Source organism: Leguminivora glycinivorella, chromosome 8 (genome assembly GCF_023078275.1).
Source record: "Leguminivora glycinivorella isolate SPB_JAAS2020 chromosome 8, LegGlyc_1.1, whole genome shotgun sequence".
Lineage (NCBI taxonomy): Eukaryota > Metazoa > Arthropoda > Insecta > Lepidoptera > Tortricidae > Leguminivora > Leguminivora glycinivorella.
In genome coordinates, this window is record NC_062978.1 from 8196458 (window position 1) to 8204593 (window position 8136).

Below are 8136 nucleotides of genomic sequence, written 5' to 3' on the forward strand. Positions count from 1 at the left end.
CATGAAGGCTAAGGCTTTCATGCAAAAAATATATGCTGAGAATATAGGTTGGAACCAGGTTCCTTCAGCTTTGCTGCTTCAGGAGTGGCGTTCATTTGCTTTTAAGTTATCTCAAATGGAGCCCTTCATTATTAAAAGGAACCTGAACATCCCCTCCAAGGCTCAATTGCAATTAATTGGGTTTGCTGACGCATGTAGCACTACGGGTTATGGTTGCTGTGTGTATCTTCGGGTGGTCGACAAACAAGGTAATGCTACGCTATCATTACTTTGTGCTAAGTCTCGCATCAACCCCCGCAATAAGGGTACTCTAAGCATAGCCCGCTTGGAATTGTGTGCTATGTTGCTGTTATCGAAATTAATCACTCGAGTTTATGATACGCTAAAGGCGCAATTAAATATACAAGATGTATATCTGTTTTCTGACTCGCAAATCGCGTTAGCATGGGCAAAAACAGAGCCCTTAAGGCTCCAAGCTTTTGTTGCAAATCGGGTGAGGTTGATTCGAGATCTTACAGATAGATGGCGCTGGCTGTACGTCTCCAGTGAAGAAAATCCTAGCGACTGCCTGAGCAGAGGTACAGATCCAGATGAGCTGCGTCACATACCTATGTGGCTGCATGGACCAAGCTTTCTACAGGACGGTAAATATAATTTTAATGATATAACTAGCCCTCCTGCGATCGATGACCTACCTGAATTGAAAAAGCAGCCCTCCAGTGCTAAGGTGACGCTAGTTACTCAAAAGGGTTCAGATCCTTATGATTTTTTAGAGAAGTTCTCTGATCTGAACAAAATGGTAAGGGTAATGGCTTATATTATGAGGTTTTGCTCTAACTTAAAAATGAAAGACCAGAAAAATCTGAAATATCTCTCCGGTAAGGAGCTTCAAATGGCATTATTTCAGATTATAAAATATGAACAAGGCATTTATTTTAAACACGAAATTGACAGTCTCAAGACTAACTTAGAAAATGTTAAAGGTTCACTCAACTCGTTACATCCATTTCTTGACAATCAAGGGTTGCTGAGGGTAGGAGGTAGAATAAAAAACGCGAGTGTGTCATACTTTCAAAAACATCCTGTCATACTTCCTAGGGAATCTCGCATAACAAAGCTTATTGTAAAGCACGAGCACCTTAGAATGTTACATGCTCCGCCCCAGTTATTGATGTCGAGCTTAAATGAGAAATATTGGATTGTAAATGGTCTTAGCTATGTGAAACATATTGTTAACAAATGTTTACCTTGTTACAGAATGAAGGCTCAGTGTGCGAAACAGCTGATGGGTTCTTTGCCACCTGAAAGGGTCACAGCCTGCCGAGCATTCCAGAAAGTCGGCATCGACTTTGCAGGTCCCATAACAGTGAAGAATTCTCGCGTAAGAAGAGCTCTACAGACAAAAGGCTACATATGCGTTTTTGTTTGTTTTGTGACTAAAGCCATACATCTGGAGCTCTCTTCGGACTTGACCACTGACGCTTTCCTTGCATGTTTCAAGCGATTTATAGCTCGCAGAGGCCTGCCGACCGACGTTTTTTGCGATAATGGTGGATGCTTTAAGGGGGCAAAGAACCAGTTAGTTGAGCTGTACAATTTAAGTTCTTCGCAAAATCATCAGACTCTGGTGCAATCATACGCGGCACAGCAACGTATTAACTTTCATTTCGTGCCAAGCTACTCACCTGTGTTTGCTGGTCTTGCTGAAGCTGCTGTTAAGAGTACCAAGTACCATTTAAAGCGCATATTGCAATCTTATGTACTGACGTATGAACAGATCAATACAATTTTATGTCAGATTGAGTCTACTCTTAATTCTAGGCCACTTTTGCCTGTAAATGCAACTGATATTAATGATTACAGTTATTTGACGCCGGGCCATTTTTTAATTGGCACGTCTATGACATGTCTCCCAGAAGCAGACTTGACCGAGTTACCTAGTAATAGATTAAAGTTCTGGGAAATCTGTAATAAGGTCAAAGGTCACTTTTGGAAAATATGGCATAAGTACTATTTAAATGCATTACAATGTCGTCCTAAGTGGCGTGATAGCCAACCAAACGTCAGGGTTGGATCCTTAGTAATCATGAGGGAGCCTAACGCTCCTCCCATGACGTGGCCTATGGCCAGAATTGTTAAAGTGTATCCTGGTGATGATGATAAGGTGCGCGTGGTAGACCTTTTGGCACCGAATAAAAAGGTGTACAAACGATCATTAAGTGGTTTCGCTGTGTTACCTATAGATTAATTTTGTTGTGTGTATTCTTATGCATTATATTGTAATTGTGCAGGTTAAGTTTAAACCTTAAAAAGGTTATTATTTTTTTCATTACAAACCCTCGAGTTGTAGGTATCTATCTTGTTACAAAACTACTCAGAAGTTATGAGTGTTAATTTATTGCTTTTTCTTGTTTCTCAGCTTATCAGGATTTTGCTGTTATTCTTTTATGGATGATCTTTAACGCTAATAATATCTTGTCTAGTTTGTAATTAACAAAAACATTTAAAGACTTTACTCTTTATTATTTAGTTTTGATTGTAAACTTACATTCTGAAGTGGATTATGCCATGATGCTGGGTTTTCAGTCTATGCCTATTAAAGTAGCATGTTTTGGAACAACTTATAGTTATTTAAAGCGAAGGTTTTCGGCCCCGCCCCAGCATGTTGGAGGATCCAACAGAAATTAAACCTTATTTTTGTCTATGTAGCGGTTGCTATGGAAACGTTTGGTTACAATAGAAAAAAATGTCTTCTTAAATTCCTTCTTGATTCATACGTTGATGTGAGTACATAAAATAAATGGTTGTTCACCCGGCCACACATGGAATTATTATTTCTCGCCCACTAGAATCAGCTGCACAGCTCTACAACAATAGTGACTTTGGTATTTTTATAAGAACAGCATGCACTTACGTCCAGAATAGTGACATTTGGTGCAGTGGAACTGTTGGTGATGGTCAGAATCGAAATACGTAATCCAACATTCGCAAGTAGCTTTCACCAGAACCCCAAAGGCGGCGGTTTTTTTTTTCTTAAAAATTATTTACAGTTGGTTTATAAGGACCCGATTTCTTTGATATATTTAAGTATTTAAATTTCCTTTTTCATTTTGATATCTTTTACACATCCAAATACAATATAAATATTTATGTCTGATTCTACTTCGATTCGGTTATTTATTTTAATGTTTGTTTCAGTATATCTAATGTTTACAAAAAATGATTGATCAATCTATTTGACATACAAAAAACCGGCCAAGAGCGTGTCGGGCCACGCTCAGTGTAGGGTTCCGTAGTTTTCCGTATTTTTATCAAAAACTACTGAACCTATCAAGTTCAAAACAATTTTCCTAGAAAGTCCTTATAAAGTTCTACTTTTGTGATTTTTTTCATATTTTTTAAACATATGGTTCAAAAGTTATAGGGGGGGGACGCACTTTTTTTTCCTTTAGGAGCGATTATTTCCGAAAATATTAATATTATCAAAAAACGATCTTAGTAAACCCTTATTCATTTTTAAATACCTATCCAACAATATATCACACGTTGGGGTTGGAATGAAAAAAAAAATCAGCCCCCGCTTTACATGTAGGGAGGGTACCCTAATAAAATATTTTTTTCCATTTTTTATTTTTGCACTTTGTTGGCGTGATTGATATACATATTGGTACCAAATTTCAGCTTTCTAGTGCTAACGGTTACTGAGATTATCCGAAAAAGGTATTTCAAACATACACATGAACATTCGATACCGAAATCGAATTAAGGTGTCTATTCTAATATGTAACCCAAGTTGTGTGAGAATTTTCGTGTGTATTGTAGATTCAGCAGACGAGTAGCCGGGTCCACAAGGCCCACATAACAGCCGGCTTAAGACTCGCCCGAGCGCGCTCGGTGTTCGCCGCGATTTGCACAATCCGCTCTATCGCTACACCACACCCGAACCATTTCCTCTATTTCAGTTATAGATCCAACTGATCTCGCAGAAGATTAAATGACTCTTTTGTTTCAAATATCCAATAAGCATGTAAGTCCATTGATTTGAACTTTCAGGACTTTTCCTCATTATTAATAACTATACTACGGGACGCAATCGCGTAAAATTAAGATGATATTTATCTCCAATGTTTCATTTATTTTGTCGACTACAACAATGTTTGGAAGAGATATGTGGGTAGCTCCAAAACCTTGCGTGGCTAAATGTGAGTGTGTTTAGTAAAACGTGCCACTTTGTCGGTTACCATTAAGGCGAGATTTACTTGTATCTTTATATGAATTTATAAACAGCTTTATAGCAATCGTCAAAGTGGGACGTTTTCCCGTGCACACTCACAAATGCTGATGTCATCTTAGCTAGTCTTCTCTGAGACTACAGGGACATTGCTGTCCTCAAAAGTCAAAACCGTGCACACTCACAAATGCTGATGTCATCTTAGCTAGTCAAAGGTAAATCTGAGACTACACGGATTTGTCAAATTCAGGGACATTGCCGTCCTCAAAAGTCAAAACCCTCGGCACTCGCCATTTCTGACTTCTCTTAAACACGGTATACAATATTAAGTACTTATATACTTGTACTTGCTTGTACGTAACAAAGGTAAATCAAAATTATACAATTCCAGCTGTTCGCAGATTTTATTTAATAATATGATCTTTCAACTTTATTCTGACAATAGCTGGATATCATCCACCACAGCTATGAAGCCAGCAGCCTGCTAAAGCCAACGCTCTTCAAATCGGGTAAAAAGCTTAATTTAACGAAGTTTCATAGTATTCACCTATTAACCGGAATAGGATGGAGTGTCTAAGAAATTCATTCATTTAAATGACACCAACCATAAGCCACCAAAATATTTAAAAAAAGATAGTCCTTGATAGGACTAAAACTAAGAATGTGTCGAAAAACACTGTCGGATGTACGATGGAGGGCATACAACAAAACTTACAACATGAGCGAGGAGAAATGGAGAATGATGAATTTACTAATCTAAATATATAAAAGAAGAAGCTGACTGACTGACTGACTGACTGACATATCAACGCACAGCCGAAACCGCTGGTCCTAGAGATTTCAAATTTGGCACGTAGGTTCCTTATATAGTGTAGAGGAGCACTAAGACAGGATTTTCCAAAATTCACCTCCTAAGGGGGTCAAATGGGGGTTCAAAGTTTGTATGGGGAAACAAGATTAGTTTGACTATTTTATTCGAAACTTCACAGGAAGATTCCTTAAGACATATGACTGAATACGTGTTTCAGGTTTTTTGAAAATTTAACCCCTAAAAGGGTGAAAGGGGGTGATAAAGTCAAAAAATCAATATGGGTATCGTTTTTATGGTTTATCGGGTCGCTGATCACGATAAATACAACGTTTTTAAAATCTAACGACGCGGTAGTGAAATACCTTCTCCCCTGTTGTGGTGCAATGGGGTTTAAATATCAAAAAAATATATAAAAGAAGATATTGACTGACTAACTGACATATCAACACACAGCCGAAACCGCTGGTCCTATAGATTTCAAATTTGGCACGTAGGTTCCTTATATAGTGTAAAGGAGCACTAAGAAAGGATTTTCCAAAATTCACCTCCTAAGGGGGTCAAATGGGGGTTCAAAGTTTGTATGGGGACACAAGATTTGACTATTTTATTCGAAACTTCACAGGAAGATTTCTTAAGACATATGACTGAATACGTGTTTCAGGTTTTTTGAAAATTTAACCCCTAAAAGGGTGAAAAGGGGGTGATAAAGTAAAAAAATCAATATGGGTATCGTTTTTAAGGTTTATCGGGTCGCTGATCACGATAAATACAACGTTTTTAAAATCTAACGAGGTGGAAGTGAAATACCTTCTCACCTGTTGTGGTGCAATGGGGTTTAAATATATAAAAGAAGATATTGACTGACTGATTGACATATCAACACACAGCCGAAACCGCTGGTCCTAGAGATTTCAAATTTGGCACATAGGTTCCTTATATGGCGTAGAGGAGCACTAAGATAGGATTTTTCAAGATTCTTCTCTTAAAAGGGTGAAATGGGGGTTCAAAGTTTGTATGGGGAAACAAGATTAGTTTGACTATTTTATTCGAAACTTCACAGGAGGATTACTAATGAGATATGACTAAATACATGTTTCAGATTTTTTGAAAATTTGACCCCTAAAAGGGTGAAAGGGGGTGATAAAGTAAAAAAATCAATATGGGTATCGTTTTTATGGTTTATCGGGTCGCTGATCACGATAAATACAACGATTTTAAAATCGAATGAGGTGGATGGTAGGGGTAGGGGTAGGGATTAGGGATAGGGATAGGGATAGGGATAGGGATAGGGATAGGGATAGGGATAGGGATAGGGATAGGGATAGGGATAGGGATAGGGATAGGGATAGGGATAGGGATAGGGATAGGGATAGGGATAGGGATAGGGATAGGGATAGGGATAGGGATAGGGATAGGGATAGGGATAGGGATAGGGATAGGGATAGGGATAGGGATAGGGATAGGGATAGGGATAGGGATAGGGATAGGGATAGGGATAGGGATAGGGATAGGGATAGGGATAGGGATAGGGATAGGGATAGGGATAGGGATAGGGATAGGGATAGGGATAGGGATAGGGATAGGGATAGGGATAGGGATAGGGATAGGGATAGGGATAGGGATAGGGATAGGGATAGGGATAGGGATAGGGATAGGGATAGGGATAGGGATAGGGATAGGGATAGGGATAGGGATAGGGATAGGGATAGGGATAGGGATAGGGATAGGGATAGGGATAGGGATAGGGATAGGGATAGGGATAGGGATAGGGATAGGGATAGGGATAGGGATAGAAATAGGGATAAAAATAGGGGACGGGGACGGGGATAGGGATAGGGGAGGGACGGGGACAGGGACGGGACGGGGACGGGACGGGGACGGGGACAAAGATAGAGATAGGGACGGGGATAAGAATAGGGATTGGGGTCGGAATAATCGGTCGGCAATCAATATCTAGGCAGTGTAAAATGCAGGTGGCTCAGTGGGAAGGTATTAGTAAGTAGGCATCGGCGAGTATCCTGCATCCGTAATAACTATTACATTCAATGTGCTGTTCGAAGATCGTTGTTTGCTTGCCTTTTATATGTTTACGTTTGCAATAAGTATAAGCAAGATGGAAAAAAATTGTAAGCGATAATGCAAAGAAGTACTTTCTACCCTACCATACCCTACCCTACCGACCATAGCGTCGAGATACTGGCTATGTGGGTTGTATGAAGTTTCCCCAGTATAAATATTTATATAGGTAAAATACATACATATTCGTACCTACTACCTACGCTGTGGTCGCTGTGTAACAATTCTACAATCATTCCAAGAATTTCTTTAAAAACAATAGTAATATGTGTAAGGTACAGTCAGCCAAAACCGGACCGTAAAGCAAATAGATCAGTTACAATGGCCCTCCAATCGAGAATTGCCCCGCTTTACCTTAATCGAAATAATCGCGGACAGATGTACCTACAAAGAAACCTACGGATCCAAATGAAAATCTTATTTTTTGTAAACGTTTCAATAAGAATACTTTTATTACGCGGGCGAAGCCGCGGGTAAAAGCTAGTAAATAATAAATTTTAAATACATTTTAAACACATTATAGAAAAACATACTTTGATTCGGCCGGCTCTGGTACCGTTAAAACAGTTTTGAATTTGACAAATCCGTTACGAGTCAGGCCTTACAAATATTAATACCATTTGAATGTAATTCGAATTTGCATAAAGCTTAATCTAAATATATAAAAGAAGAAGCTGACTGACTGACTGACTGACTGACATATCAACGCACAGCCGAAACCGCTGGTCCTAGAGATTTCAAATTTGGCACGTAGGTTCCTTATATAGTGTAAAGGAGCACTAAGAAAGGATTTTCCAAAATTCACCTCCTAAGGGGGTCAAATGGGGGTTCAAAGTTTGTATGGGGAAACAAGATTAGTTTGACTATTTTATTCGAAACTTCACAGGAGGATTCCTAAAGACATATGACTAAATACATGTTTCAGGTTTTTTGAAAATTTGACCCCTAAAGGGGTGCAAAGGGGTTAAAGTCAAAAACACAATATGGGTATCGTTTTTATGGTTTATCGGGTCGCTGA